Genomic DNA, 21,960 nt, shown 5'->3' with positions numbered 1-21,960 from the left:
CATATGCTGCTAGTTCTTTATGTACGGATTCAATAGATACTTTCCAAAATGGAGTCTTAGTTTGCAGTACCAGCTAACTTAATCTATATATTTTAGAAGAGGCAGGTAATTGCTACACATTTCCCACTTCTATTACACTGATGCAGCTTTACTGATGTACAAAGGAACAGTTGAACTGTGTTGTGGATTACATGGGTCCCTAATATTCTAAGTGGTATAGGTAGCACTCATAGCAGAAAGAAATGTCAAGACAATCTTACTGGTGCTGGTTTTGAGAAGGGTATTAGTGGTGGTGGTCTGTAGTTGGAAAGCAAACATAAAGTAGGATCTGCCAGGAAATTAATCTTACAGTAGTCCTGTGAAGAAGGTGTTTCTTCTTTACATAACAGAGCCTGACAGGACTGTGCTGGTAATAAAAGGGGTTTGGTCTGGGTTTGCTGAAGCAGTGAGAATGCTGGCAGGTTCGCAGTTGCTGTTTACTATGTGTTTTTTAAAATTAGGTAATGGCAGAGCAGTCCCATATGTCAATAATAAACAGTTCAAGTAGGTTTGTATTGGAAAAAATGGGGTTGTCAGCGGAACGGTATTATTTGTCACAACAGCAGTTAACAACCGAGTATTTTATATTGCTAGGCTGTTATCAGTTGGGAGGCAATTTTATTAGCTGGAAAGAAGAGCAGTTTGGCAGAGCAGCAACTGTGCTCTGTGGAGAAGACAGTGTGATCGCAGCGCGCAGATCGTTGTGCCACGGCTGGAGAAGGGAGCTGTGCTAACAAAGCTCACACAGGATGACGAGTAGTTGCCATAATATCTGGTTTTACCCGGCGTTTGCATGGTTGTGGCTAGGAAGCAGAGCATCCTTGCTGAGTGAGCTGGGAGCAACTGCTAACTTCGTCATGAGGCAGAGCACAGTTAGTGAGTCCTCTAATGGACACCATCTCTGTCTGATATTTTATTGGCTGTGCAAAATACACCAAAGTGGTATAATTAGAACTACTTTACTACTTTATAAATCTTAAAATCAGTGTTCTAATCTGAATCCCTCTCACGCCAGGGAGCTGGAGATTTCACATGTAAAGAGAACACCGAGGAATATACCATGTCCAGTTTTTCTAAATAATCCCTTGCTGGTTTATTCTGTAAAGTTTTGCTTCCCTTAGATCTAAGGTACAGCAGTGTCTTCAGTTAGCTAATATCTAGCAGATCAATCACTGGAAAGGTTTGGAGGGTCTGTGTATCGGTGGGTCACTCCCAAAATGTTGCTGTTTGTTTATAGCAAAAAGGTGATCCTTTCTTTATGTAAATGACAGGCTCTGCTTTTTTTTTTTCAGGTGCATGCTCTCAATACAGCCATTTTCCTTGTGTCATTGTGTATTCTGCTAATGCACTTTGCTCTATTCTTTAAGTATGGACAGGATAGGGTTATTTTTTAAAGAAAAATCCTTAGATAATCTGCACTTGGATCTGCTTAACTTTAGTAATTCTGATTGGAGTGATAATTACAACTACACTGGCAGCTTGCTCTTAATCCTGATCATGTAACAAATACTCTAAAATACAGTGAAGTGAGAACTACAGTGTCTTGTTTGTTACTTCTAGGTTGCAAATATTTACAGCTTTTATCAGTTATAGAATGTGAAATCTGTGGTTCTGTCCAGTGTGACTTTCATTGAAAGTCTTTTCCTAAAGTGTCAATGTGGAGTTGTATGACCATATCCAGTTTGCCTGCTCTTTGCAACATAAGGCTTTTTACTTCTGTTTTTAATGAAAAACTTGAGACTATGGCCCAGTCTCACTTCAAAGCTCAGTAGCTGAAACCCCGCTACCGGTATTCTTCACCGCCTCATGATTTGGGTAGTCTGAGTTGTCCTTTTTGCTGGTTGTGTGTATCAGTATGCTGTGGACTTGCTCCCATAGTAGTGCTGAAGAAGGATGTGTAGGGCTGGCTGTTCATTTACCACCTGAACTACCACTAATGTAGTTAGTTATATTTTTATATGTTTTAGTTCAAAATTCATTTTCTACCAAATCGCATTACAAAGAATTTTGCAGCTCTCATTATTCAAGTGTCAGGGAGTGGATTAATGGTGCTTGGTTTTGTTAAGTTAGTTTTACATCATGGAACTGCAGAAAATTCTGGAAATGAAACAAATCTGTAGTTGCGTGGTTTGGGTCTCTTTAAAAAGATACTTTGTGAGGAGAGATCATCTCACAGATACTAGAGCAGAAATCTGTTTAAGGGAATGTACTGCAAAGTGGAGACCAGCTGCAGGGCTCAGGAGAGATACTCGCTTTTTAAAATGCAGACCGATACAAAGAATTTTGTGTAATCTATATAGAATGAATGACTCTTTTCAAGTATTCAGGATATGTTCCCATTTTACATTGACACTGTCTATAGCAGTGTTTCCTTTTGGAGCTTCTTATAAATTAACGTTGATGTTTTCTTGAAGCATGTGCTGGTGTTTTCTTGAAGTTTTTCCGTGATTTCTCAAGAGTGGCTATTTGGAGTGGTTGGGCGGTTTATCTGGCTGTCTCCAGTGTAGGACAGATCCCATGAGCAGTCCCTCCAGGGCCCCGCTCCATGTGAAGCAGCTCACCTGCTGCTTTGCTGGCATTTTGGGGGGACACCACCTTATCTCAATACAGCTGTTTTCATGGTCAGATGGGGCATTTGGAAGAAGTGGAGTGAGGCTTTCAGTAAGACTTCAGGCTGCTCTGTACCTCTTTGGCTACCACAGGAGGGAAGTGGGAATATTGAGGGAAAATGTACTGACTGTTTGCTGTATTGTGTGTTCCTACTTCTTGTAACTTTAGTGGGAGATGAGTTTTTACAAGCCTATTGACAATGAAACTGCATATTTTTCTGGTAACTTAAAAAAGAGAAATATTTTTGATAAAGGTAGAAGTATTTCTTGCTCTGTACCTCATATGCATTTTCTTACGTTCATCAAGTCCACTAGTTTAATGACCCCTCTTTCTGTTTGTTAGTAGCTGTATTTAATTAAAAAAAGTCTTGCCACGCAGACCTGCAACAACTGTTGAACTGGATCAGGTCAATTGTCCATCTAATCCTTTATCTTATGTCTAATAACGTCCTTACAATCTGGGAGAAAAAGGGAAGAGCCTCCATAGAGGGTAATCGAGCTCTTGACTGATTTGTATACTATATGCGTGTTTGGGAGGGATTGTTGTCCTAATATTTTGAGAACAGTTTGGCCTTAATGAGTCTCGGTCAAAATGAGCTCTAATGCGATCAGAAATCCACCTCAGTAATTGCAAGTGCCTTAAACATAGACCCAACTCCTCTACCAGTGTCTGTGTCTGCCCTATCCCAGAGGCACTCATACAGATTGATTTCCAGCAAAGCGCTGCAGTACTTGTGGAAATCAAGACTGCAGAAGGAATCTTTTTCTTAGCATTGTATTGGAACCAAACTTTTACTTCTGCATCATTTCCTTGCATGACTACAGCTCCCTCCCCTTGCCATCCAATTTCTTTGTTTTCTAATCTGTCCCTAACTATGTGATGCACGTGACCCATTTTTCATAGAATATGCTAGAACAGGGACTTTACAATATTCAGGGGTGGTTAGCTATGTTGTAGTTTTCTTTCTCAAAGTGGGGGTTAAGCTTGTCAGTTGAAATGCTCAGGGAGCTAGAAGATGCCCCTTCTCAAGAAAACAAGGTTCCACTGGTCTCCTTAGCACTGCTGTCATGCCTCTCAGTATGCTGCAGTTTCCCTGCCTTTCTGCTGTGGTGTGGTTTACCACAAAAACACCAGTCTTCTGTCCTAGATGGGCTTTTTCAGATGTCACATCAAGAACAATCAAAATTAAGAATGAGGCTGCTTCAAAGAATTTAACTTTTCTCGCATACACATTCTTCTTTTTTTTCACCTATGCTGAAAATTTGCATTGTGCTGTCCTGTATTCAGCCTCTGTAGAGTTATCACACTTTATATTCTACCTGACCTCTGTGTTCAGTCACCTGAGTTCAGCCCAACACATAGATAAGGGTATGGGCAAGTCAAACAGTCATTTCAGGAGTGCTAAATACTCCAGATGCAAATGCAATCTTACTTGAAATACTAAAACCTGTCGAGTTTCCAAAATTAGGATAGGATTGGCTTTCAGTTACCCTTGTTACATGGTATTTTGGCAATTCACTTCTAAGTACAGGCCTGAACATAGCAGTGGATATCTTAAGAGAGAAGGTGGACAAACAGTGAAACTCAGGTGTATTTGAGAAGACCTAAAATGAAGACACAGTTTTACAAAACTGGCCAATATCTTCTGCCTGGTAAAACTGGTTTCAGTTTATTGCAGAGTTTGAGGCTATGGTGTGGATAAGGAAAATGAAACATGGGCATTTTCAAGAAGGATATGGGGGCAATGCTGATAGTTCACCCAGCTGTGTGAGATTTACTCTCTTGACCTTAAAAACCTTGGTGGCATGAATGAAGGAAGAAAGCAGTACCAACTAGATTATACCTGCCTGGTTGTATAGAAATAAATACATGTGCTGGCTTCTATGAGGCATTTTTTTGAGATTAGTTAGAGAAAACTGTTCCAACATTTAGCATATCATAAATAAAAATGCATAGTGGGTAGAAAACTAATTTTGTCATTGTGCCTTCTAGGCAGGTTCAGTGGTGAGCAGAGCCCATGCAGTTGCTTATAAATAGGTGGGAAGTCACCATTGCCAAAATTAGTGACACCAAAAGGCAGCTCAGGAGCTGTTTCTGGTTGTACCTAGGCATGGTGATCCACAGCCAGCTGAAAGCCAGGAGCAGTGGGGACCCCATAGTTAAGTATTTTTGCATAGATTTCTATAGAGCCACATATTTAACAGGAGCTTGTCAGGTTACATGCAGTGCTCTAGGGTTTTGCTGGGAGAATGTGCTGAAGTTAGCACAGGCTCTGGATACACTTCTGCACAGCAGCCTGCAGAATTAGTGCTTGGTGAGGGCTAGGAGGTTTAAGGCACCAGTTACAAGCCTTTAAAAAACCCTGATAGCAAAAATGCAGTGTGTGGATTGTGCTCTAAGTACTGAGGAGTGGAAGAAGGATATATGCAGCTTATAAGATCATGTCTCAGACTGTGGAGTAATTCTAATGTGGTGGAGGTTATTATCTCTTCAGTTCAGTAAGTGTATAGTGACTTTAGTAATGGTGTCTTTTTAATTAAAAACTTCTAAGAAGCTCTTAGATCTGAAGTTTGGTAAATTCCCTTCAATTCAGTGGAAGTGCTCCAAATGTATGTCAGTGAGAGAGAATTTGTTTTATCTAGGAGGTTATTGCCTGTAATGATCCTTGACCAGCAACCCATATAAAACCCTATTTTTTCTATAGATACAACATAGTAGGAGCAATTTCTCCAATAGTATGTCTTGAGCACAGTCTAAAGTTTCTGGACTGAGAGAAATAATCAGTCGATATGGTCAGTTTGATCCCTCATCTCTTAATGAAATGCCAGGTCTGAGAGTTTTAATTGAACATAGTTCTGTAAGGAAAACAGGCTGAGGCTAACAGGTCACTGCATAAAAGCCAGTACAGAGAAATGTCTTGTGATACTACCAACCAGGGTCCCAACTCCATCATGAAGAGGCAGTCAGATTTCAGGCGTTACCCCATATTTCAAGGAAAACAGGCTGCTGATGTCTTTCAGCTTTTTATTATATGGGCCACTGCATTTTACCACTATCTCCGAAAGAGATATCAAGGGACCTTTCAGATTTTTTCTAGAAGAAAAATAGGAAACTTCTGGAAACTGTGGATTTTGGCCATTGGTTAAATACAGCTTGTAAAAGAATCATCCCATTTTTTGCATGTGTTACAAGTCACTTGGTTAATTAATGTTTGTTTTCAATTGGTTGAACTGTTTTAAGTCAGACTTCGCTGAATGCTGGCACAGAACAGTATTAAATAGAAAACTACAGTAAAACATTATTATGTTGTAAATCGAAAAGAAGGGTGTGTGATGCTAGAGAGCAATTCACCATACACAGAACGATTTGGTATTGTTCTGCTTAGGGGTAGAGTTTCCCTTTTAGCCATGTGCATATAAATAATTTAAAAGCAAAACTGTAAATCTGTGTAGTGATAAATAAGCTTACAATAACAAAACTTTAAATGAATATTCAAAATAGAAATTAAATGTTTTATTGTAAGCATCTGTAGTTTTTTGGTAACAATGTACTCCTGATGTAGAGTCTCTGGATAGAAACTGTTCTCGAATCTGGGTCGATTGCATGGCCATATCCTAGTGGTCGAGACCACATTCTGTTTGGTTTACATCTACAAATTTAGTGATTTACTGAGTAAAAGTCAAGACTTCCACTACTGCAGTAAAAGCAGAATTGAGGACACTAAGTCTAGCTTGCTTATAAACAATACTACCTATAATGAGAAGGGTTTGGGGTAGCTAAAAAGGGAGAAATTACTAGAAATTATACTTCCAGTCTGCTTATGGCAGAGGGAGGAGAATTCTGAAGTTCTGTGTATTTGCTTCTACTGCCTGAAGACTTGGAGCAGAATAGCACTGAATCAGTATGAAAAAATAAACTGATATTTGGTGTTCAGTAACTACTTTCAAATAATTTTTTTAAAATATATTTTAACTGATGAGATTCTGTTAGCAGACTCTGAACTCACATTCTACTGTCAAATTAAGATGATGGAGGATGTAAATTGAAAACAACAGCAGTTTCTACAAGAGGAAAAGACAAAAATTTGGACTGTTGCATTCACAGTTCTGCACTGAGATTTAAACAAAGGTAAAACTGGTTTAGGAATGATTTTAGTAAGCAGGCACACAGCCTCCATGGGGTTGTGACTAATACTGATTTCCATCCAAACCAGAAACAATCCTAACCTGGTGTCCTTTGCAGCCCTTCAGTGTGATGGTTGTAAGAGCACTTGAGCTACAAGAGCCTGTTCCTCCACGTTGAGTTCCTCAGCATTTCCAGGGGGATTCCCCCCTTACACAAATTGAGCTTTCTTTTTGCGTAACCTGCAGCATCTCCTCAAACTCAAGTCCTGTTCATTGAAAAAATTAAGTTCAGCCCTGGCAGGGAAAAATGGTTTTTCACTACCCTCAGGTTTGAGCATAATAAATACCTGCAGCTGGATCTTCACTGCAGTGGTGGGCAGGTGTGGAATGGACACAGACTGGGCACCTGTGAGCTGCGTGCAGCTGCCAGGAGAGTCAGCTGCTGCCGAGCTGCCCCTGCCATCCCCGGGCACGGGCACACATGGGCACCATCCTGGGCTGGCGATCTTGCAGCTGTGCCATGTCTCAGAAGTGAGAGGAGCCATCTGACAGCTTGGAAATAGGGACGTGCTGACTGGAGGTATGGGTCTGTTGTGCCAGTGACTGCAATTTGTGAATAAGCAGCCTGCCTTCAGGTACCACGTAGTGTGTTAGGCTCAGAGACGGGCAGGAAAGGGGGGTTACCTTCAGCCTTCCCACTCAGCAAGCTGTCTTCTCTTGCTGGTGTAGGTAGATTTGTTGTTAGGGTTTTATCCTCGCTAAAACTGTAGGATATAATGTGTTTGTGAATTGCCTGTATATTTTTAAGGGAACACAGGACCTGCTGGAGGAGGGAGGTCCCTGAGTCTGGGGAACGGCTGTCACAGCCCTGCTTCTCCCAGGCTGGCAGAGAGGCTGCAGTCTGGCAGGGTTGGCATTGGCACAGGCAGGCCTCCCGCTGCCCTCACCCTCTCCGTGCAGGAAGGGGAATGCTTGTCCTGCCTGCAGGTCTCCAGGGACAGACCCTCCTTGCACCTCGGCTCTGCAGGGCTGCTTTCTGGGGCAGGGAAGGCGAGTCCGAGCGGGCGAGCTCCTGCCTTGCTGCCTCAGAGCAGCGGGAGCCTTGGGGCTGGTGATGGTCCGTCCCATGTGCTGGCTGGGAACCTGAGCTTTAGCAGCTGTTGTGCCCTGCACACACTTCTAATGTCTTTTTACAAGAATGTAACGACTTATTCCTTTAGTTACCTGAGTTAATTGTGTCTGTTAATGATTTTCAACTTTAAAAGAAAAATCCTGTATTCATCTTAATGCCTTGCTGTTGCTATGTAGGCAGCCCTTAGCCACGTGCTTGTGCATGCAAGGATTTAATTAAAACCTTAATAACTAAATAATCTCCACACAGTCTAGGTTTCTACGAGATAGCACTATGGGGACATTTCTTGAGTTCCTCAATTGCACGCCACATTACTATGAACCATTTTTTGATACTGGAGAATAATACTCTAGCTTTGCTGGTGGGGTATATATAGGCGAGGAGGCAGCCTGAACAGCGAGCCCAAGAACAGTGGTTTGCTCAGGAACTGTTGGAGGTACTTCCCTTGATCACAGCTGAGAGTCACATCTCCTAGAGACCAATACTCAAGTATTTGCATTAGGGTGCCTGAAGTGAGTTTCCTAAATAGAAGTGGCCTGATTCCTTTTTCAGAGATACTGAACACAAAAACCGTTTTGTTTAGTGGTTTGGTTTTTTTTTTAAAAAGCTTTCATGCTTTGCAAAGTGGCTCCGGCAGTCACTTTTCCGGACGGCTGTCAGTATTTTGGGCACTGATTGCTCCTGTACGCAGGGTGTTCAGCACTGATGAAGCCTCTCCCGGGGTGCCTCCGTGCACTCCAGCTGCAGGGCAGAGCTCCGCCTGGGCTCCTGCTTTTGCATTCACCCCTGCGGAAATGTCCCACGGCCGCGTGAGACATCAGTCATGGCTGTGCAGCCCTGCGTTGTCATGTTACAGCGTTGGTGACAGCTGCACACACCAGTCCGTGTCATGGCTTTGGAAAGGTGTCGCCCGCTGGCACTTGGGACCCAACCGCTGCCGTCGCGGCCCAGTCCGGCCTTGTTTGTGCGGGCTCGGCCGGGGCTTGGGGTGTGAAAGGCAGCGATCTCTTGTCCTGCAGCAACGGCACAGGCTGCACCAGGACAGCAGAACCCCGCCGTAGGAAGGGGCTGCTCTCGCCCTTGCCCGCAGCAGAGCAGTGACGCCTTTCAGAGACGGAGCCGCCCAGCACCCCACGCCATGCCGGTGTCCTGGCGGAGCGTGGCCAAGGGACCTCAGCCTTCCCGCACGAGGGAGAGCACCCAGACTGTGGTGGCACACAGTAAATTCCTCCTTTTTGGTGAAGGTAACTAGAAAATAAACTGAACAAGTCCCTTAGTGTAAGTAAGTGAATACGAGGCAAGTGATTAGTGCTGCAGTTAGCTGCACTGCGGACACGGATGCCACCTCTCGCAGGGAGCAAAGGCGTCAGTATCTGCCCCTGCCCAGAGAGCTGCGTCCTCCCACTCCAGCTGTAAGGTTGCAGGCACCTGCTTTCCCTTGCTGGCACATACATAACTACCCCTGCGGCCCCATACACGCCACGTACACTTACCTCATAGAAGCAGGAATGGTCTTGTCCTCTCTGAATTTGGATGCAGTGACCGTAACAGATGTGTTCCACATCTGACCTCTGTTTTTCTATAGCTTCTGTGCACATTTTTAATTTAAAATTCTGCTCTTTCCTATAAAAGGTAAAGAAGATGTCAAGGTCTCACTGTTCCCATTCCAAATGAAATGGGTTCATGTCCTGTTAATCAAGGAGTACAGCCGCAGCATTTGTCATTTCCCTTTAAAGTAATGGGTGGTTGATACCTGTCATTTCTCAAGAAACTATATACCAGATTAAGGTGTATTTATAGAAATCTCAATTGCTGGTAACTTGGCTGAAGCCAAGTTTAGGCATACCATTAGTAATGCATAATGAAATGACCTAAGTGGAGTTAGATTTGGGAGGGGGAAGAGAAAGCTATTTGAGTTGGATAGCTTGAGGATGCTGTTTTACTATTAAAATTAAGCTTCTGACCCCTGGCTCTGAAGTGATAAAAATAAATCTTCCTATATTTCTCTTCTGCATTTAATCTTCTATATTGGAAAAGATAAAGAATAAAATCTTCTTCTCTCCCTTGTCTCTTTCTTTTCTAGGTACAGGACCTATTTATGCTACAGACCCACTCCTATATATGTTCCTGTTAATACTGCATAAGCTTGTACATTTATTAGTAAACCACTGACAGACTACTACTTCCACTCCTCCTCAGCCAAACAAAAAGGAACCTATTTAAAAACAGAACAAAACTCTGACAAAAAAAATACCTACAGTTTTAAAGATGGACAGAAAGAGACTGAAGGAAGCATGATAAATCCTATGTGAGGGAAAAAACCATATTTTTGGGGATGCCACAGAAAGTAAACCACATAGAATAATACATCTAGTTTCCAGACTCTATGGTGTAAAGGCCTGCTCTGTGCATGGCACTTATGATTTCTCTATTTTAATGTAATATTTTTTCTTTTCTAAACCTTTCCTCTGACTCTTCATTTTGCACGAACTGTTGAGCAGTTACCTTTATGACAATATGTAAAGATGTTGGGTCAAAGCCCTTCCTAAGAAAGGAAATATTTTTAGTAGATTATTGTGTTTAGGTTTTTTGGATTTCCTTTTTCTTTTTTATTAAATTATTTCTTTTGGAGGCATTTTAATTAAAAGATACATCTTACCATAATTAATATTCACTGTCAATAATATTTATTTTTAAATGAAGATTGGAACAAGGTAAGACATTTGTTTATAAACTGTATTGTATATTGCTGAATAACAGTTGAATAAAAAGATTTTGAAGTAAAGTTTTTACAGATGTGTGTGCCTTTCCCTGTGTCCTGAAGCTCCCTGAGAAGGCTTCATGGCTGTGTCTTCCCTACCTTGTCACAGCACAGAGAATTGAGGAAAGGTGCATCACAAACAGAACAAAATTGACATCAGTTATTTATTACACACCCCTATGTATTTGCAAACCCCACAGTGGAATGTGCTGACAGCTAGTCACAAGCTATAGCTGCATTTTCCTGTGGGGACACCAGTTATCTCTGGGCAGTTCATGCAAGATCTAGTCAGATGGACAGTGTGACAGCATGGAGCACTCAAGGTACGTTGCTTTGTTTTTTTTTTTCCAGGCCTCTTTGAAAAAAGATTAATCAACCAGTGGAAAATAAAAATTAATCAACCTGGAATGTCATATTCCCCAGACCTGGTTCCAATATTTATTTAAAATATACTCAGATTTTTTTAATTACATAATTGTGTAATTTATCTTACTAAGTGAGCTTTCCTCTAAAGAAGCTTTTTTACAGTAAATACAGCAGTTATTTTTCTGTTGGTTTTTAAGTGAGATAATAGGATGACTTGGTAAAGAAACATGACCACCTCTAGCTGAATTTAGTGAATTACTTTGAAATTTCCTATGTCTGACTGTGATTCTTATCCTTTCATTTGCGTAGCATTTTAGAAAAGACCTTAATTGTGGAAATGGTAAAGTGACAGCTACAACACCAGCAGGACTCTCTCGGCAGAAGCTGTGGAGCAAAAGCAGGACGTGCCATTGCCTCACCTCATACCTGAGTCCTCTTCTAGAAGGAGGGTAGGAAGGGATTTTCAATTTCTCAGATGGTCAGAATTTGCTTTTTCTAGGACTTCCAGTAATAGTGAGGGATTTGTGCCACTCACATCTCACTGGGTGTGAGACCAAAATGCATCTGTATTTCATACATGCTACTGCACTGTGGTGACAAAAACCCTTTTGTACTGGGATGAACTCACCGTGGGGATCCAGAGGTGATAAAATCTTTGTAAGAATTTTCATCTCCTTAATGCCAGCTGTAGTTATCCAGTGGATTGGGGAATAATTCATAATCATCCCACAAAAAGCAGAACTGCACCTCGGAAGGACTTGGGGGAGGTGTTTGTTGCAAGCCTGGAAGCGCATCAGAGCGTAAGAAACTGAAGAGCACGGTTCTTGGCTTCCGTATGAGCATGGGAAGGTGAGTCTTTTATAACCTGAGAGGAAAAGACAAGTGGAAAAAAAGATTTGAATGTCAGGCCATGCCTAAATTAATACCAGCATTCCTGTCTGGGAACTTGTTCAAGGACAGTTGTTCAATGCAGAGGTATGTGCGGAGTCCCTGATGTCATAACAACTCTAGTCCTTCCAGTAACGGCTGGTTGTGAAAGTGAAACCTGCCTGGGTTTGAACTGGCGAGCTCATCATCGCTGCTGCTTTTTTTCAAGGGCAGTGAGTATTTCTCAGTGACTCGTCTTCCTTCTCAGGGAGAGAATCAAAACAAATTTTTCTACAAGAGGAAGAAAATCTGCCTAAATTTATCTAAATAAATAGCTGACGCTTGAATCAGTGGAGCATGTCTATCTAGGAATAGTTACACTTCTGTTTCAACTTCAGCCATACCTCAGCATGGTCTCTCAGTAAACACGTCATCTACTTGATACTTCTGTTTCATCACTTACCGACTGCAGAAAACGTGGGAGGAAATACACCACCTTGCCTTTGTCCTTCTCTTTGTATTGTAGCCTGTTGCCTGCACAGGGATGTGGCAGCAACTGGAAGTTTTGCAATGGCAGGAGTGGAATTATCAATGTTTTTTAGACTTTAATCACATTAAAGGTGAAAAAATATTAAATCTGCCACTAAAAATAACTTTTTTTATCCTTTCTGAGATCAGAATTAAGTGTGCCACAGTAGGAATAGCAATTATTATATTCCAGTTCACTATAAAATCTCAGAACTACTAAACAATAACCTGAGGATTTGATGAAAAATCTCTTCTAACAAGAGCAGTAGGCATCTTTTCTTTCCAGTGAAGACCTGCACACATGCAGAGATAACTCATTCCCGGCACATGCGATAAATTCAACAAGGGAGCAGATTGCCAAGATAACCTGGCTCTACCTTTACTTTCGCTATATTTCTGCCTTCAAAAAGGTGCAGAATGAGTTGTCATGAGGTTTTGGGGCCTTGGTTTTCACATTCAGGCCAGCTTTTTTTCAAAATACACTGCCTACGTTTGTCCCTGGGTTTGCGTAGTGCAGGGGAAATAACTGGCTAAAGAGGGGGCTGCAGCTTTCAGTACAGTATTTAGTCTTTAAAAAGCACTTAAGGGAATGAGAAACATTTTGATGGAAAAATGTAAAGAATTTGGAGCCTTATTGCTTGTGAGTGTGTTAAGGACTTTGGCTAAAACATCTGTCCTTTGAGAGTGCTCTTTCTTCTGGAAAGGGCAGCTGCCTCACTTCTGCTGATTGTATTTACAAAGGGCAAAGTGAGGTTTTGCTGCACTCATAATGGACAGAGGCTAGTGGCAAATCTCGCTCTTTCATAAATCTCGGCATTCCTCGTGCCGTCAGAATCGATGAGTGAGTGCTTGGACTGTAGAGCGGCGGGAGGGCGGCGTGTCTCCTGCAGAAAGTCCTCCTGCGCTGGTGGCAGGGTGGGACCTGGCGTCCCCGGGCACCTGGGGCCAGAGAGGCGCTGGTCCCTGCGCGGGGCACAGCACTGTCAGCGGCTCTGCCTCGCAAAGCCGGGGAGCAGCAGAGAGGGGAAGCGTGAGTGAGGGCTCTTGGGGCCAGAGCTGAGTCATCTATAATATAATCATAAGGAAACACACATTTTTTTCCTGAGAGAAAATCGATAGAACTTTGCACTTTTCCTTGTAATATTTCCAGTGTGTGCCATCAGCCATAGTTTGCTCACAGTTATACTGCTATAAATTCACTGCGAGTTAATGGATTTCTACAAAAATGAATGGATTTACAACAGTGTAACAAAGCTGGTGCTAGAGCCATGTGCATGTAAAAATACATGGAACAGAAGTAGTTTTATAGCACACAGGTGACCTTCAAAGTGCCAAGACATAGCAAGTAAAAAGCAAAATTACCTAGTTCCTGGTCGTCTTTCCTGGCAAAACTCCCGAGGAAAATGAAGTCTGCAGTCCTGAAAACATCACTGTGCATGGCAAGAGGGCCAGAGAGCGGCCGAAGGGAAGACAGGTGAGCCAGCAGCTTCACGCTGTGATGGAGAATGCAGAAGACTCTGAACGTGTAATTTTTCATTTCCCGCATAAAACATTTTGGAGCCTAGTCTCACTTAGAATTAGTAAGTAAGTAAATAATGTGCTCCCAAACTTGTGTGTCAAAACTAGGTTGGTTAATGTATGAGCCACCTCTGTTACATTTGTTACTACACAGTAAATTTCATGCTCAGCCAGAGGCTGGCAAAGTTCGTTTATCCATTATTCCCAAACTTTGGGCAGTTATTATTCAAACTCCCCTAGTACATCTATTTAATAGAAGAGAACAGAAAATTGATGGGATCAAAAATGTTAAAGTCTTAATTAATGCTTTTAGCAAAGACTGATAGGAGGGGGTGTTGCTGTGAAAATATTAATTTGTACAAGCGAGGGTGCTGCCTGGTTTTGCAGGGAACAAGGAGGGCTCACCCAGCCCTGCCAAGGGAGCTCGGCCCCGCAGCCTGGGGAGCTGCTGGCCTGTGGGGACACCCTGTGTCACCCTGGGGGCTCTCTGCCACCCCGTAAGGGAAAACAACAAGTGCTGCAAGCCATGGGAGTGCTAATACCAACATGCGCAAATTATTCCTGATTAATAAAGAGAGCATTTAGATGGTAAAACATTCACTTACAGCAGAGAAAAGATGTACGTTTTTTTTCTTCTTCACCGTTTTTGGGCTTCTGTGGTGTTTTTGTCTCCTGGCAGCCTTGTAGTACTGCAGATCACCGAGCTGCAATGCAGGAGGCTGCCGGGCAGTGGGGGGCTTCGCTCTCCGAGGAGATGCCCTGAGGCAGAGCCTGGGGCTGTGTGGGTGCGTGGGACAGGTTTGGGGTTTGTTCACACAGGAGCAGTTACAGTTATTCCATAGGAAAAATAATGGGCCCTAAAACAAAGGGAACGAGAGAAAGGCTGGAAAAATCCCAGTGAGGCAGGAGGGCAGCTGTGAGGGATTCCTGCACCACCCTGTCCCACCCCAGCACAGCAGCAGCGCCCTTCTCTGGACATGGCCCTGTGGCTTGACAGGGGAAGGGAGGGCTTTCTGTTGTTGTTTTTAGACCATGTGTCTAAAACCCAGCAATCTCTGCTGAGTAAAGATGGATATTATTCTAAGTGGAGCCAGCAGAGGAAAATATGTGGTTCAGATCTGCATCAATGACAGTATAGAATATAGCAGTGAACAAGATGGCTTTTTTTAAGCATCCATGCTGATGTCAATGAATGGATTGAAATCGCCCCCAGGTGACTGCCAGCATTTTAATTATACCAATTATGGACATTCTAAGCAACTTCCAGTTTTATATTAAGAGTCGAATTGAAGAGGGCTGCGCTGTAGAGTTGTTAATGGATTTCCTTGTTTGTTGCCTATAGGTTTGGTTTCCTGTTATTGTTAAAATGTTTCTTAAATCTCATATGGAAAATCATCTGTAGTTTAATACAAATTAAATGACCAAGGTCTTGATAAATAACTCAAAAATGCTTACAGTTCAGTTGAGGATTATACCTTCCTAGTAGGACATTTTTGGGATTTACTCTGGGGAAGATGGGAAGGGGGTCGGGTTGTTGGTTTTTTTTTTCCTATTCCATGACCAGATCTGTCTAAAACTTTAATTCATCTCTGTATTAATAGCCTTGAAATAGGAAGCAACAGGTAAGACTTTGGGAGTGTTATGCAGGATGAAAAAACACAGGACCACATAAAATGGACTCTTACTTTTGGATATTCTTTGTCATTTTCCTTGAAAATCTGAAGTAATTGATTTTTTTTTTAACAAACTAGAATAGGAATTCTTCATTACTAAATATTTTTCAGGCTTGTATGTTGCTTTGACAATCCAGCAAGTATCATGACTCATTTTGGGTCTCAGGGTGATCTATGTAGTATCTGGGCAGGTATGGATATTTAGGCTGTCAGTCAAAGTCAGCTGTTCTGGCAGAAATTAGTAGGATACGTCTGATTGCCAAGTGCTGTGTTTCTTACAGTAGTTTTTAATTTCAGTTTTTTTAGGAGTGCTTCTGTATTCATAATCTATGGTAAACATGAGATTTAGCTCTCAATTCCCATGGTGGAGCTTCTTTTTAATGTATATGCTATAATTTATTTACTGTTATGGACAGTTGTATTTCAGTGCTTCCAGAGTTGTCAGAGTTGATCCAAGTGACTGATACCTGTCAGTACGTCATTAATCAGCTGTCTTTGCAGTTTTGAAAATGTGTCATCAGCCCCACCCGGAGAGCTGCTGCACAGTTAGGATGGGTATGAGGAAGGTCGGGGTCGGGACTTTGACACCCCCTTTGGGTGTTGCCTCACCCTTCCTTCCCAAGAAGAGCAACATGGTGCATTGCTGTGACCTAGCCAGGAGCAGCTTGGCCAGACTTTAGCGAAGCCTCTGACCGCTAAATGGCTGTTTGGGACGCGTGCCCTCCCATGGCATCAGGCAGCCCTGGGCTGGGCACAGTCTGTGCTCTGAGACATGCACTCACAGACTTTTGGGGCCTCCAGAGCATCATCAACATGGTGGAGAGGACTCTTTCCTTCTTCCTGTGCTTTCTGGGATCCCCTCAGAAGGCACCGAAAGCAGGACAGCAGGGGCTGAGCCATGGGCGGTGCAGCTCAGGGTGCTTCTTGCCAGGTGTCCCAGTGCAAGGCTCATCCCCACCCGCTCTGCTCCAGCAGGACAGCCACCACCTCTCCCCCAGCTTCAAGCCAGCGAGGACAGCAGGAGCACAAGGAAAAGCTATCCTCCGGTTTAAAAGCCTGCTTTCCCTAAACTAATCCTGTGTCTCCAAGAGGGATTAGGAAGTTGTTGAAACACCCCACACTGTCACCCTGAATATACATTGCTCCAAGCTCGGGACAGCTGCCTTGCCGGGGCTCAGCCAAGCTGTGTGTGAGCTTGCGGATAAATCTTTGGACAAAGATATGGTGTGCACACCTAAATCCAAACCAGGGCCAGGAATAGCTGTCTGGAATGATGGTCTAGACCAAACCAAGTCTATCAGTGATACCTGTTACATTGAGGGGAATACAGGCACTTGAGAAAGTGCACAACAGAAGCTAAAGCCAACAAATCAGACAATGAAAATGTACAGTTTGATTAAGGAATCAGTTACTTTTTGATATTTACCAGATACACTCACATTTATGCTAATTCAGTGCAAGATAGTAAAAATACTATCATTCAGTGCTACAAATAATGATAATAGTGTAATCCATTTATAAAACGCATGGATATAATTTCAACTTTTATAGTATAGTGTTATGAAAGTCTCAAATTAGTTAAATGCCCAGCAAGGTGCTAATTGCAATCCTGGTTAAAATGAACTTCAGTTTATGGGTAAGTTGCTGGTTGAGCTAATGACTTTGTATCCGAGCTAGCTGAGTCCACTGAAGTCAACAGCCAGACTCCTTATAAAGTGAAATCTTTTCATAATTAATAACACCGGCATTTCGGTCTCCAGAGAAGTAAGCAGGGTTTGACAACACAGGAAGACCAAAACTGGGTACATACTGGTGCGTTGATCCTGTTGTGGGTTTGCTGGTGTGGCCACCTTGCAGTTTTTCCACATGTAGGGAGAGACAGAAGGCAGCTCGCCTCGCTGCCGCCAGAACTGGAGGAGCTCAAACCCAAGCACATAGTAGTGAGCAACACACACCCCGCATCTGTCAAAATCTGAACTGTAACGTGATGTAATGTCAAGACTGAGTCAATGGAACTAAATCCGGCTTGCTGCAATGTCATATGTGAGAAATTGAACTTTTCTGCAATATTTTTCAAGAACATTACATTTCTTTATTAACACAAGGGTTAATTATTTTAAGACCAGAGTTGTCTTACGCTACTTACGCAACACTAAAGCATTTTCACTAAAGCAAAGTCTCAAAAGCAAATGCATGGAGCTTGTCTGGGTTCAGAAAGTGTGTGTCAACATGGTCGTAAATGCGCATGGAAAAGTCAATCCAGCTTAGGCTCATTTCCTGTGGTGGTTCAAGCCTTGCCACTGCAGGTTTTTGGAGCAGAGCAGCACCAGAGAAAGCGCTGCTCGTGTTCAGGGCCATGAAAATGCCATGTGTTCACACGGCGCGTTTCCCTTCGTTCAGCGCTCATCTGTTGCTGCTGACATTTACAGGGCTTGGGAGAAACATCCAGCCCGCTCGTTGTTGGGAGCTGGGAGTGCGATCGCAAAACGGTGAGAGAGGAGGGGAGACGGCCTGGGAAACCATGGGGACCGTTTACCTGAGGACGCTTAAAACTCCCATGCTGTGAGGTTTTGGGAGTAGGAGACAGACACAGTGCACAGCCTGTGCCAGGAATGTGCTCAGTCAGGTCTGCCGTCATGCTGAAGCCATGTATTTTTATTTGAGCAGCACTTAACGTTCCCAAAACAGCCGATGGAGCTCAAGGCGACAGGTGAATAAGCAGGAGCTGCACGATTTGCCATGGCTCAAAGTTTCGCTCTGCTCTAAAACAAGCTTTTCTCAGTGGAGAAAAAGGGGGTGTGTTTTTCTTCTTAATATGCTGAAACAAGTAGCAAAATAAGGTGTTTTCCCAAATAAACTCACTGATAATGATTTTCGTCATGCATCCCTAGCTAATTGGGGTGCGATGAAGTGCGTAATTCAAATGCTATCTAGCCTGAGGGCTTAAAGAAAAGCTTAACACTGCCTGCAAAGCAGAGTGGAGATAGCTGATGTGACAACTGCCTATCAGGAGGTTGCAGGCTTTCAAACGAGCAGGCAACATAGGTACACTATCTGATTGCAGCTTAAATTCTGCCCACAGTCGTGCCTGCCTGGTTCAGCGTAGTTACTCGATGGCCAATAAGGCATTAAATAGTCACAATGTACAGCTTATTTCAGGATAAAATATTTTAACAGCACAGGTGACTTATGCATGCATTAAGAAAACCAGGACACAGCCTACCAAATTTAGTATAGCTACAGTAAAATGTAACAGAGCAATGCTGATCCCAACTACTGAATGGTGACACCCGCCTTTTGCTGCACAGGAGAGAGTAGTTTTTTCTGGCTTGTCTTCCTCCCTCTCTCTATATTTCATGTAAATAGCATACATTTAGTATTCAGATGTTTGAGACAAACCCCCAACATTTGAGTGAGAGAGATGTGCCCGTCAAGCCCAGCAGCTCAAACCACCGTCTTGTGGAAATAGCAATTGCAAGTGGGAAATAGTCCCTGCTGTGCACCACCTCCACTTTGTTATACTTCAATATATTTTCATACATATATTTTTCATGTGCCTGGTTCATGTGACCCTGCCAGTATGTAAAAATGGTTGTTGACAGATTCTTTGGTTTTGTTTTATTATAATGTAATTTATGGGATGCTGGAAGTCTGCAAGTTTGCATGTACTTGACTGACATTCTCCTGAGAGTCAAAAAATTGCTAGGTATATACCGAGATTAAAATGGGTAGACGGCGTATAGCTGCATCCTGCTTTCAAAGTGCAGGATTGGAAGGCTTCCATTAAATTGTTATTTTCAGTTATTATTAGCTCCTAAATCAGTTAATATAATTTCTTTTCCATAATGAATGCACAGCATTGTAAGCATAAATGATCTAATTCCACAACCTGTTTAGTGAAATAATTAAAATGATTTACAGGGCTGACCCAATATCTTAGTGGTTTAGTAAATCATGTGGTGGGTGGGAGGCTCAGCTAGTTTTAAACTCAGCTCTGGGCAGCACGAGGACCTCGGAGCGGAGCCGCAGCGAGTGCTGTGCTGTGTCCGAAGGTGCGCTCCAAGCTGGCTTGCGGAAACGCCTCCTCCCCTGCTCTGGGACAACAAGGGATCCATCTGGTTGGTTTTCATCACCTCTGTTCAAAGCAGCAAAATTTCTTGCTGCTACCAAGTCAGAGGAGAATTTGAGCTGCCACCTGGAGGTAATGTATCTTCACTGGCCACTCAAACACCCCTGTTTTCTGCCCCCAGAACTGATCCCACATGTCCATGTAGACACCAAAAGGGGACAACTGTGGAGTCTGTTATTTTTACATGCAAGACAATGTGGGAAATGGCAATTTCTATCTTTTTTTGTTGTTTTAACTCCTAGGAGGACAACTATAAATTCAATCTCTGTTTAAATGCCAGGGTGATGGGAGGGCGCAGTACGATTCAGCAGTGGCAAGACAGAGATACACTAAGGCATGCCCCAAAGTCTCTTTAACTCTGGAAGTCCCTCTGGCAATCTCAAAGGGCCATGGGTAACTCCTTGGTTGGCAGGGAGATCTTCATGAAGATGATCTCCCTGGCACAGGAGCCCCTCCTGTAATGATACAGGTTCTCCTCGCTCATCCATGTCTCCCACAGCTCTGATGGGCAAACACACAGGGATGATACAGGTAGGGCTGACAAAACATCCCCGGGTTATTTTCTGGCTTCCCTCCCAGTGCTATGGTAACGCTAACAGCCCTCAGGACAGGGGTGGAAGGACAGTGCCTGGGAGGAGAGCTAGCAGCCAGCCTTGGTAGCAAGAGGCACAAGACCAAACTAAAGTAGTTCTGTGAAAAGCTGGTAGCAGCCCTCCTTCTCGGTCTGGAACAAAAGGGGCTGAGGCCTGTCCTCGTGGGGATCATGCCCCGCAGGACCCTGCCCTGGCCAGCCCCGCAGCAAGGACATCCCCTGGGGGGAGGGCAGGGAGGTCACAGACCCCGTCCTGGTCCATGGCAGGAAGGACAGAGCCCGAAGGTCTGAACTCGGTGAGCGTTTGAGATGCTGTTTATAATCTCTTCACTTGCAATCCCCGAGCAACCCTCAAGCTTGCTTTCAGCATCTAGTACATTTTATTATAGTTCTATTCTTTTGCATTTAAAAAAAAAGGAAAATGTCCTATAAAAACTTAAAAATTTGAAGACAGTTGTTGGATGCACTTTGCAGCAGATGTCCTTATCTTCTTTCCCTGACCCTAACCCCACCATCTTTTCTATTTTGCTTTAAATGGACCTGTAATTTCACAATGTGAATTCAGCTGGAACTATTCTTTTTTGTTAAATAAACTTTACCCTTTCGCTGACTGCTCCAGGCTCTGAAAAGAAACACTTCCTGCTTGTGACTGTTCCAAATCGTAGGTCTGAAATTCAAAAAGAAGTGTTGGTAAATGGGCTGTAATCACGCTGAAGGGCAAGCAAGTATTCCTCCTCTAAGGCAGAATAAAAGAAAAGAAAATCTGCTTTGCCTTCTGCTGCCTCAATGCTGATAATTTTACAGATCAGAGGGATTTTTTTAGAAAGAAGCCTGCAGCGTGTGTTTCAGAGCTGAAATACCTATAGTCATGCCCTTAACGCCACACTTGGAAGTGTAAATCAGGGTCTCATTTCTACAAGCACCGTACACAGAGCAGAGCCCCGTGCTGCCAGCAGCGGAAGGCCTGTGCGGTGCCACACGCTACCAGCAAGCCCCGGCAACTCTGGATTCACCACGGGCCAGAGCACGTGACGTTACTGGGGCAGCCACCCTCATCGCAGGCAGCGGTGTGCATGAGAGCGCGATGGCTGTGACAAATAGTATCATTGAAACTGGACACAAGGATCAAAAATTACTTCAGAGGGGGACCGTAACACACACGCACGCTGTCTGTGTGCACAGCAGGGTCACAGTTCCCTCGCTGCCTTCCGCATCAGGCGAACATCTCCCCCTTTGATGTCTGTCTGGCCGCAGAACTAGTTCTCGTCCAAATAGGACAGCCACAAACCAGAAGGAGCTGGGCAGCCCTGTCAACCGTAAGTGCCACATCGCGAAAGCTGACGGGGTCCTGAGCAGACTGACACACAGCCCAAGCTCCGGCGGCACCTGCAGTTCTGTCAGTGATGACCAGTGCACTTCACACAAGTCAGTCAGTCCTCTCCTGCGCCGCCTCTGTGCACCTACCAAAGCAACCATGGGCTTAATGTAGTCACAAATAACTGCGGTTCTTCCTGTAGGTGCGATCTGCTGCTGCAGCACTCCTCGTTTCATACTCATGGAACTCTTAGAAATCCCTTTAAACCACACCAACACAGAGTGACTCAAGCTCAAGCTATTTTCT

The 21,960-nt window shown here is 43.5% G+C and overlaps 1 long non-coding RNA gene across 1 annotated transcript; it reads right to left on the bottom strand.

Moving 5' to 3' along the window:
* Positions 1-208: 208 nt before the first annotated feature.
* LOC113484352 lies at positions 209-20,451 on the bottom strand. Its single transcript, XR_003399209.1, has 2 exons — positions 13,790-20,451; positions 209-11,897 (listed from the first exon to the last, which is right to left on the bottom strand). It is a non-coding gene; the product is annotated as an uncharacterized LOC113484352 (long non-coding RNA).
* Between the last annotated feature and the right edge of the window lie 1,509 nt (positions 20,452-21,960).

This window comes from Athene cunicularia (assembly GCF_003259725.1).
Source record: "Athene cunicularia isolate RWA chromosome 11 unlocalized genomic scaffold, athCun1 chr11_part1, whole genome shotgun sequence".
Lineage (NCBI taxonomy): Eukaryota > Metazoa > Chordata > Aves > Strigiformes > Strigidae > Athene > Athene cunicularia.
Note: the sequence above shows the minus strand (reverse complement) of the source record. Positions and strands in the feature narration are given on the sequence as shown.